Source organism: Heterodontus francisci, chromosome 30 (assembly GCF_036365525.1).
Source record: "Heterodontus francisci isolate sHetFra1 chromosome 30, sHetFra1.hap1, whole genome shotgun sequence".
In the NCBI taxonomy this organism is placed as follows: domain Eukaryota; kingdom Metazoa; phylum Chordata; class Chondrichthyes; order Heterodontiformes; family Heterodontidae; genus Heterodontus; species Heterodontus francisci.
In genome coordinates this window covers 52124215-52135321 of record NC_090400.1, presented here as the reverse complement: position 1 = coordinate 52135321, position 11107 = coordinate 52124215, and positions in this window count along the sequence as shown.

The window sequence follows — 11107 nt, the reverse complement described above, 5'->3', positions numbered from 1 at the left end:
TGATCTGCGTCCTCAGCCAGAACTGTGCAGACAACTGGATTTCGACGTTTGTACCCATGATTGGAACTGAAGTGACATGTGGTTTTCTTTCATTCAATGTGACAGTGCAGCAATAACGCAGTTGTGTACGACATGGTTGTTTTCCTGAATTAAGTATTCCGTTTTGTCCCTGATGCAGCAGAGGTTTGTGGATATTGTACTGAGTGCCATGAAAATGATCAAGGCTTCCAGTTTGTAGTCATCACAGAAAAATGGGCTGATTCAGAACACTGGCAAAATCACAGAATTCCATTTAACGGAAACAGATTATTGTAATTCTGTAATTACAAAAATCACAAAAGTCCGAGTGTATCAAGCCTGTGTCCTCAGTACCTTGCTCTATGGCAGCGAGGCCTGGACAACGTATGCCAGCCAAGAGCGACGTCTCAATTCATTCCATCTTCGCTGCCTCCGGAGAATACTTGGCATCAGTTGGCAGGACCGTATCTCCAACACAGAAGTCCTCGAGGTGGCCAACATCCCCAGCTTGTACACACTACTGAGTCAGCGGCGCTTGAGATGGCTTGGCCATGTGAGCCGCATGGAAGATGGCAGGATCCCCAAAGACACATTGTACAGCGAGCTCGCCACTGGTATCGGACCCACCGGCCGTCCACGTCTCCGCTTTAAAGACGTCTGCAAACGCGACATGAAATCCTGTGACATTGATCACAAGTCGTGGGAGTCAGTTGCCAGCGTTCGCCAGAGCTGGCGGGCAGCCATAAAGACAGGGCTAAAATGTGGCGAGTCGAAGAAGTTGGCAGGAAAAAAGACAGAGGCGCAAGGGGAGAGCCAACTGTGCAACAGCCCCGACAAACAAATTTCTCTGCAGCACCTGTGGAAGAGCCTGTCACTCTAGAATTGGCCTTTATAGCCACTCCAGGCGCTGCTTCACAAACCACTGACCACCTCCAGGCGCGTATCCATTGTCTCTCGAGATAAGGAGGCCCAAAAAAAGAAAAGAAAATTATAAGAACACGAAATAGGAGCAGGAGTCGGCCAAAACGCCCCTTGAGCCTGTGCCGCCATTCAATAAAATCATAGCTGTTCTACCTCAACTCCACTTTCCTGCTGGATTCCTTTAGTGTCCAAAAATCTATCGATCTCAGCCTTGAATATACTCGAGAACTGTGCATCCACAGATGTCTGGGATATAGAATTTCAAAGATTCACAACTCACAAGAAATTTCTCCTCATCTCAGTCCTGTAATCCTGAGACTGTGCCCTTAGTTCTAGTCTATCCAGCCAGGGCAGACAGTCTCTCAGTATTATGGGAACAGCACCCCTGTTACCTTTTGTCGGTAAAGGCACTGCTTTCTGCACAGAAAAATGAGCCCTAGTAGAGAATGTAGTCTCTAAAAATATCCTGTGTAGTGAAAATGCAATTTGACTTATTCAGTCACTGTAAATCAATGGCCCTGAAAATGATATATCTGGTTAAACCCCAGTGAACGTTCATCAGTTGGAAAAAACTACATCTGGATCAAGATTTCTGTAGACTGCTTATATTATAAATGTATATGTATATATAATATATTTGTTTTTAAAAATGGGCCATTTCTACCTCAGCTCATTTAATCCATCTGACTAGCCAAATCTGAATGTAACACTTTGTTAGACATGAAGTATATTCAGAGTTTTTAATATGTGAAGGATGTTATGTGTACTGAGCACTGAAAGCTCCTAACTGGAAAATGTTGCCTGATTCATAAATTCGACATCATGGGAGTGATTTGAATCCAGTGCTGAGACGTGGCTTGTTTTCAGCTGAGGCGTCCCTGTGGGGAAACTTTGCTTTGGAGGGTCCTGCTTGTACATCTTTTGGGGCCAAGTAAGTATTTTTAATTACTAGTCGATCTTACGTGGCACTGCCGGCAGTAGGTCAGGGAATCTTAATAAATCAAAACAACACAATTTTATTTAATGTTCCTATGATTTTTCAACCTGTGTCTCTTGTAGAAGTGTCCCAGAGACTAGAATAATAGAATGGTTACAGCATAGCAGGAGGCCATTTGTCCTGTTGAGTTCATGCCAGCTCTCTATGAGCAACTCAGCTAATCCGCCCTTTCCCCATAGCCTTGCAAATCTTTCCTCTTTAGATAATTATCCGATCCTCTTTTGAAAGCCACGAATTAATCTGCCTCCACCACACTCTCAGGCAGTGCATTCCAGATCCTAACCACTCACTGCATAAAAAAGTTTTTCGTCACGATGCCTCTGGTCCTTTTGCCATTCACTAATTACACACAAGCAAAGAAACAGGGCATTCAACCCAACAGGTCCATGCCAGTGTGTATCCGCCACACTAATTTCAATTCCTGAAGGGTTGGCAATGCTAGCTGTGACTGAGACTGATTGCTCAGAGATCCAATTCAGTGTAATTTTGAGAATCGATACTGTTGAGTTTCTTCAGTGTTCCAGAGATGATAACATTGCCACTGGAGAAGTCATAGAGTTATACAGCAAGGAAACCGGCCCATCGTATCTGTGCCGGCCATCAAGCACCTAACTATTCTAATCCCATTTTTCAGCACTTGGCCCGTAGCCTTGTATGCTATGGTGTTTCAAGTGCTCATCTAAATACTTCTTAAATGTTGTGAGGGTTCCTGCCTCTACCACCTCTTCAGGCAGTGTGCTCCAGATTCCAACCACCCTCTGGGCGAAAACTGTTTTCCTCAAATCCCTTCTGAACCTCCTACCCCTTACCTAAAATCTATCCCCCTGGTTATTGACGCCTCCGCTAAGGGAAAATGTTTCTTCCTATCTATGCCCCTCATAATTTTGCATACCTCTATCAGGTCTCCCCTCAGCCTTCTCTGCTCTAACGAAAACAACCCGAGCCTATCCAGTCTCTCTTCATAGCTGAAATGCTCCAGCCCGGGCAATATCCTTTATTTGTATTAAATTTCAATAGAATAAAAAATGTCTGTGCTGGTGCTGTTAATGGGCTGTCGCATTGGTCCAATATCTCCACCCTTCTCAGAGTGGTAAGAAGCAAGTATTGTATCTTTCCTCAAGCCTACAGCATGACATGGGGGACAAACATTACAGACAGAGTTTCAAGAGCATCACCTCCCACTCCGACCTCTCACTTCAAAGTATTTACAAAAGTAAAATGAAAGGCATGATGCGTTGTTTTATTTTGACATGCAGCTGGAAATTTACAAGCAGACGACAATCTGCAACCAGCCCTCACCAAAAGGCAATTAACTCCAACTGACCCAACGTTCCCTCACCAATTGACAATTAAACTCCAACTGACCCAACATTCCCTCACCAAAAGGCAATTAAACTCCAACTGACCCAACGTTCCCTCACCAATTGACAATTAAATTCCAACTGACCCAACGTTCCCTCACCAATTGACAATTAAATTCCAACTGATCCAATGTTCCCTCACCAATTGACAATTAAATTCCAACTGACCCAACGTTCCCTCACCAATTGACAATTAAATTCCAACTGACCCAACGTTCCCTCACCAATTGGCAATTAAACCCATTTTCCCCAAACAATACCTGAACAAGGGCCTTATCGGAACAAGATAAGTTGTCAGATGGGCATTATAATGGCGCTCCAGAGTCTGGCTTCTGATAAGTAACATTACAGCAACTTCGATTATATAAAATCAAAATTATTTTCAAAGGTATTGCTCAGTGGTTGCAATGTATCATGTAATACATTTTGAGCCTGTACAGGATTAGCTAGATATCTTAGAAAAAGTCATGAGTATTGTTTTCCCATTAAGACTATGACAGATTGAGGCTACACATGGCCTATTTGCAACAGTCAAGAGGGACCAGAACTACAGGCTTTACCTGGTGGAGTTCAACTCGCGATGGCTCCTTCGACAGCACCTTCCAAACCCATGACCTCTACCACCTAGAAGGACAAGGGCAGCAGATGCATGGGAACAGCACCACCTGCAAGTTCCCCTCCAGGTCACACACCATCCTGACATGTATTGCCATTCCTTCACTGTCGCTGGGTCAAAAATCTGGAACTCTCTTCCAAACAACATGTGGGTGTACCAACGCAACATGGACTGCAGTGGTTCAAGAAGGCAGCTCACTGTCACCTTCTCAAGGGCAATTAGGGATGGGCAACAAATGCTGGCCTAGCCAGGGATGCTCACATCCCATGGCTGAATAAAAAAAGACTTAGATTATGTCATCTATCTCATTCCAATATTGGTAATGTCCTGCACTATGACCTTTTGACCTTGACCTCAGTTTCTCAGTAACAACTTCAGGGATTCAGTCAATGCTCTGACAACTTGTTAGTAAATCTCTGGTGTTAGTCACAGATGATTATATCATTTACACACAGTGTAACAGTATATATTACAATTGGGGCTTGTTCTTTTTGGGGAATTAAAGTAGCTGGAAACATAGGGTTAATGGTTATTTCAGTCTTAGAGCATAAATCTGATTACTAATCCCCTCCCCAATTCAATTTGACAGCAAACCCTCCAGCAGAGCTCCTCTACTCTCCAGCAGAACCCTCCTCCCATATCCCCAGCAGAGTTCCTACAGTCTCCAGCAGAGCTCCCCGAGTCTCGGGCAGAACCCTCCTCCCAAATCCCCAGCAGAGTTCCTACAGTCTCCAGCAGAGCTCCCCGAGTCTCGGGCAGAACCCTCCATCAAATCCCCAGCAGAGTTCCTACAGCCTCCAGCAGAGCTCCCCGAGTCTCGGGCAGAACCCTCCTCCCAAATCCCCAGCAGAGTTCCTACAGCCTCCAGCAGAGCTCCCCGAGTCTCAGGCAGAACCCTCCTCCCAAATCCCCAGCAGAGTTCCTACAGCCTCCAGCAGAGCTCCCCGAGTCTCAGGCAGAACCCTCCTCCCAAATCCCCAGCAGAGTTCCTACAGCCTCCAGCAGAACCCTTTTCTCAAGTTCTTAGCCGACGTCCCCTGAAGCTCCAGCAGTTCTAATGCATAAAAACGTATTTCCTGAAAGATACTTATTTAATAGAGAAATTGATGCTCTATATATTCTTTGATGTTATACTGGTTGACATATTTATGCAGTTGATTATTTTATTAGTTTGTTGAATTGCCATAGGACTCAGGGAATCAACGCTGATATATTTTTATTAAAGCTACTCTATTTTGACAGGAATGATTCAGATCAGTTTTTTGCCAAGTTGACGTTGATTTAATGATTTATTTAAATTGAAATAAATTGTGTTTAATCATAACTCTTGAATTCTGTGCCAATACTGCTGTCAGTGTGCTGACAATCTGTTAGCAGATCTCTTTGATGTTATTCATAGTGAGTCGATGGATAGGTTATTTATATAACATAATATAACACTATATATTATAACTGGGGCTGGTTTTAGGGTGGGGCAAGCGACGAGGATCATTGGATTAAAACCCTTTGACAATTCTTCAAGCACTTTTAAAGGTTGTTGCATGTTTAGCTCTTGTAGGTCTCATTAACCTTAGCTTTCCATTGCTGCAGCTTGGCTGGAGCCACAGGTGTACTGGCTCCCCTGAAAGGGTTCGTGACCCCCCTCGTGAATTTTTGAACAACAGCCGTTTGCATTTAGTGCATTGAACGTAGCAAAACGTCCTAAGGTGCTTAACGCGAGTTATGTCAATAAAAACCTTTGGACCTCGAGCCACAGACAAGAAAGGAGTTGGTGTGGGTTGGGGGAGGTTGTGTGGGTGGCTGATAATAAAGCATCATGGAAGCCATTCACGAGGGTACTTGGGGAAATCCCATGTTTTCCCTATTGACAAACCGCCCCATGGCTGGTGCTCTGGTTGGGATCCCATTCTTTGAATATTGATATCAATTGGACAGGATCCTTGCAAACGTGGGCCATTTAGCCCCACGAGTCTGTTCCGTCATTCAATTAGATCATGAATGATTTGTATCGTAATTCCATTTACCTGCCTAAGTTCCCTAACCCTTAATACCCCTTGTCGAGTAAAAACCTATCTCAGTTTTGAAATTTTCAATTGACCGCCCCCAACCCCCGAGTCTCGACAGCTTTTTGGGGGTGGGGGGGGGGGGCGGGGGGAGTTCCAGATTTCCACTACCCTTTATGTGAAGGAGTTCTTCCTGACATCACCCTTGAACAACCTAGCTCTAATTTTGAGCTTATGCCCCCTTATTCTGCACTTGCCCAGCTGTCCCCCCTCCCCCCATCTTCTACAGCAGAGGGAATAGTTTCTCCTTGTCTATGTTAATAAATCTTTGAATCATCTTAAACACTTCAATTAGATCACTGTTTAATCTTCTATACTCAAGGGAATGCCCACCAATTTATGCAACTTGTCCTCACATTTTAACCCTTTTAGCCCTGGTATCATTCTGGTGAATCTGTGTTGCGTCCAGTCCAAGGCTCATATATCCGCCCTGAGATGTAGTATCCGAAACCGAACACAGTGGAGACAGCAAACTTTAAATCACTGTCGGGTGTGATGAGGTGCTGAGTAGCAGCCGCAAAGTCAGGTTGGTCTGGGGTCAGTGGCTGAAGGGGTCAGGTTGGTTCAGGCCAGGAAGAGTTGAGAGCATGCGATCTCCTGCCTAATGGGGACAGAGGGGAAGAGCACGGTGCAGTCCTTTTGCAATAGGACTTTGTAGAAGAACATGCAAGAGGACCCAATGTGTTAAGATTTTTGTCAGCAAACGCTGAATGCTAACTTCAAAATGATGACCTTTGACCTCTATTCAAATGAATGAGACTTGGCAAATTTGGCATTATAATTAAAGTGAAGGATTTGGCAAGATATGAGATTCCAAGATCAAATCCCAATAATTTCAATATCTGCTTGGGTGTAGCCCGTGTATTGCAATTTGACAAAAAGTCTTATCCCTACTGTCATGAGGCCAATGTGTGTGTGGGGGCGGGGCAGGAGAATGTTCTGAACTGCTAGTTCCTGAGCAGTTCTGAGTGATACTAAATCATTTGCTAGAATCATTATCTTTTGCCACAGTGTCAGCTGCAGTTTAATTGGTAGTGTCCTTGCCTCTCAGTCAGAAGGTTATGGGTTCAAGTCCCACTCCAGGACTTGAGCACAAAAATTAAAGCTGATACTCCAGTGCAGCACTGAGGGAGTGCTGTACTATTGGAGGTGCTATCTTTTGGATGCAACATTAAACTGAGGCCTCGTCTGCCCTGTCAGGTGGATGTAAATGATTCCATTGTGAAGAAGAGGAGGAGAGTCCTCTCCAAATGTCTTGGGCAATATTTATTCCTCATTCAACTTCACAGAAAAAAAGAGATAATCTGGTCATGATGACATTTCGGTTTGTGGGATCTTGATGTGTGCAAATTGGGGTTGCTGTGTTTCCTACATTACAACAGTGACTACACTTCAAAAAGTACTTCATCGGCTGTAAAGCACTTTGGGATATCCTGAGGTTGTGAAATATAAGTGCAAATCTTTCTGTCATACATTGATGTAATTGCAAAAATATATGACATTATATAAGTTAAGACGCACTTTGGTCTGCCTGGAACGTGCTGGTCTTCCAGTACAAAAAGCTGTTGACGACCGAGTGTTGCAGACTGGCACATTCCAAGGTCCAGGCCTACGTGATGAGGGACGCGCTAAAGCTTGGGGCAGCCACAGCAAAGGCTCAATGGGGAAAGACCACTGTATAAAGGTCCCCCCACCAAGGTGAACTGAGGTAAAAACAAGAAATGCTGGAAATACTCAGCAGGTCTGGCTGCATCTGTGGAGAGAGAAGCAGAGTTAACGTTTCAGGTCAGTGACCCTTCTTCAGAACTGGTAAATATTAGAAATGTAAAAGGTTATAAGCAAGTAAAACGGGGGTGGGGCAATAGATAACAAAGGAGAAGGTATTGATAGGACAAGGTCACAGAATAGCTGACCAGAAGGTCGTGGAGCAAAGGCAAACAATATGTTAATGGTGTGTTGAAAGACAAAGCATTAGTACAGATAGGGTGTTAACGGACTGAAAATTGAACAGCCGCAAGTACAAACATGAAATAAAGTGGGTAAGCAAACTGAATAACTAAGATGAAATAAAATAAAATAAACACAAAAAAAATATTAAAAAAGAATAAAGTAAAAAAGAACTAGAAATAAAAGTAAAATGGGGCCCCGTCATGCTCTGAAATTATTGAATTCAATGTTCAGTCCGGCAGGGTGTAGTGTGCCTAATCGGTAAATGAGATGCTGTTCCTCAAGCTTGCATTGATGTTCATTGGAACACTGCAGCAATCCCAGGACAGAGATGTGAGCATGAGAGCAGGGGGGAGTGTTGAAATGGCAAGCAACCAGAAGCTTGGGGTCCTGCTTGCGGACAGAGCGGAGGTGTTCCACAAAGCGGTCACGAAGTCTGCGTTTGGTCTCCCCAGTGTAGAGGAGACCACATTGTGAGCAGCAAATACAGTATACTACATTGAAAGAAGTACAAGTAAATCGCTGCTTCACCTGAAAGGAGTGTTTGGGGCCTGGGATAGTGAGGAGAGAGGAGGTAAATGGGCAGGTATTACACCTCCTGCGATTGCAGGGGAAGGTGCCATGGGAAGGGGATGTGGTGGTGGGGGTAATGGAGGAGTGGACCAGGGTGTCATGGAGGGAACGATCCATTCGGAATGCTGACAGGGGAAGGGAGGGGAAGATGCGTTTGGTAGTGGCATCACGCTGGAGGTGGCGGAAATGGCGGAGGATGATCCTTTGGATATGGAGGCTGATGGGGTGGAAAGTGAGGTCAAGGGGAACCCTGTCGCGGTTCTGGGAGGGAGGGGTAGAGGTGCGGGAAATGGGCCGGACACGGTTGAGGGCCCTGCCAACAACAGTGGGGGGGAATCCTCGGTTGAGGAAACTGAGGGGCTGGAAACTGTGTAAAACCCCCTAGCTGTATGCACCGGAGAATGTTTGACCTGAAATCTCAATGTACATTGTAAATCTAACCTGTAATGACAAGTGTAGAGAGGCATCTCATATACTGCCTTGAAAGATACTGATCTGCATTGCACTTTATGTAATGTCAAATTTGAACTGTTATGTATGTTTACAAATTTTATGAATAAAGTATTGTTTTGGGGGGAAAAGATTGTCACAGTGTTAGCTGTGGTTTAGGTGGTAGCATTCTCACGTCTGAGTCAGAAGGTTCAAGTTCCATGGACTGGAGCACAAAAGTCCAGGCTGACACTCCAGTGCAGTACTGAGGGAGTGTTGCACTATCGGAGGCGCAATCTTTCAGATGCGACGTTAAACTGAGGCCCTGTCTGCTCTCTCAGGCAGATGTAAAGGATCCTGTTGCACTATTGTGAAGACCAGAGACTTGAGCATAAAATCAAGGCTGACACTCCAGTGCAGTACTGAGGGAGTGCTGCATTGTCAGTGTTGCCGTCTTTCAGGTGAGACCATAAACTGAGCTGCCCGTATGCCATTTCAGGTGGATGTAAAAGATGCCATGGCACTTTTTCAAAGAAGAGCTGGGGAGTTCTTCCTGGAGTGTTGTGTCCAGTACTAGGCAATGTGTTTGAAGAAGGATGTGAGGGCATTGGAGAGAGTACAGAAAAGATTTACGAGAATGGTTCCAGGGATGAGGAACGTCAGTTATGAATATAGATTGGAGAAGTTAGGACTTTTTCCTTGGAGAAGAGAAGGCCGAGAGGTGATTTGATAGAGGTATTCAAAATCATGAGTGGTCTGAACAGAGTAGATAGAGAAAAGCTGTTCCCAGACGTGAAAGGATCAAGAACGAGAGGGCACAGATTTAAAGTAATTGGTAAGAGAAGCAAAAGTGACATGAGGAAAAACTTTTTCACACAGCGAGTGGGTAAGGTCTGGAATGTACTGCCTGAGTGTGTAGTGGAGGCAAGTTCAATTGAAGCATTCAAAAGAGAATTAGACTGTTATCTGAAATGGAAGAATGTGCAGGGTTCCGGGGAGAAGGCGGGGGAATGGCACTAAGTGAATTGCTCATTTGGAGAGCTGGTGCAGACACGATGGGTCGAATGGCCTCCTTCTGTGCTGTAACAATTCTGTGATTCTGTGATTCTGAAGAGGAGAGTTCTCCAAGAGTCCAGTCCAATATATGTATCCCTCGATCAACGTCACGCATAAAAAAAAGCTGTCGATGACTGAGTGTTGCACACTGGCACATTCCAAGGTCATTATGTGGTCATTATGACATTGCTGTTTGTGAGATCTTGCTTTTTTCCCAAAAATATACTTTATTCATAAAAATCTGTAAAAAAAAAAATTACAAAACAGTTCAAAACAGCTCCAAGTTGACATTCCAGAAAGTGCAAAGGAAATCAGTTTCCTTCAATAAAGAAGTGAGTTGTCTCACAACCCTTCCATTCAATTTTACATGCAATGTACATTTTACGGCAAAACCATATTTTGGTGTATACAGCCCGAGGGGTTTCCCATGGGTCCAGTCCCTCGGTTCACTATGGCAGGAGGACCTTACACAGGGGTCTTTCCCCATTGAGCCTTTACAGTGGTTGCTCCAAGCTTTAGTGCGTCCCTCAGCACGTAATCCTGGACCTTGGAATGTGCCAGTCTGCAACACACGGTCGTGGACAACTCTTTGCACTGGAAGACCAGCAAGTTTCAGGCAGACCAAAGAGCATCTTTCACCGAATTGATGGTCCTTCAGCAGCAGTTGATGTTTATCTCGGTGTGTGTCCCTGGGAAGAGCCCGTAGAGGACAGACGCCTGTGTTACGGAGCTGCTTGGGATGAACCTTGAGAAAAAACACTGCATCTCTTTCCACACCTGCTTTGCAAAGACACATTCCAGAAGGAGGTGGGCAACCGTCTCTTCCCCACCACAGTCACCTCGAGGGCAGTGTGCAGAGGCGATGAGATTCTGCATGTACAGGAAGGATCTGACGAGGAGGGCTCTTCTCACCACCAGCCAAGCTACATCTTGGTGCTTGTTTGAAAGTTCTGGTGATGAGGCATTCTGACAAATGACTTTGGCAATCTGCTTGGGGAACCATCCGACAGGATTCACCATCTCCTTTTCCCGCAGGGCCTTGAGGACATTCCGTGCAGTCCATTGCCTGATGGATTGGTGGTCAAAGGTGTTTTCCCACAGAAACTTTTCCGCGAAGGATAGGTGG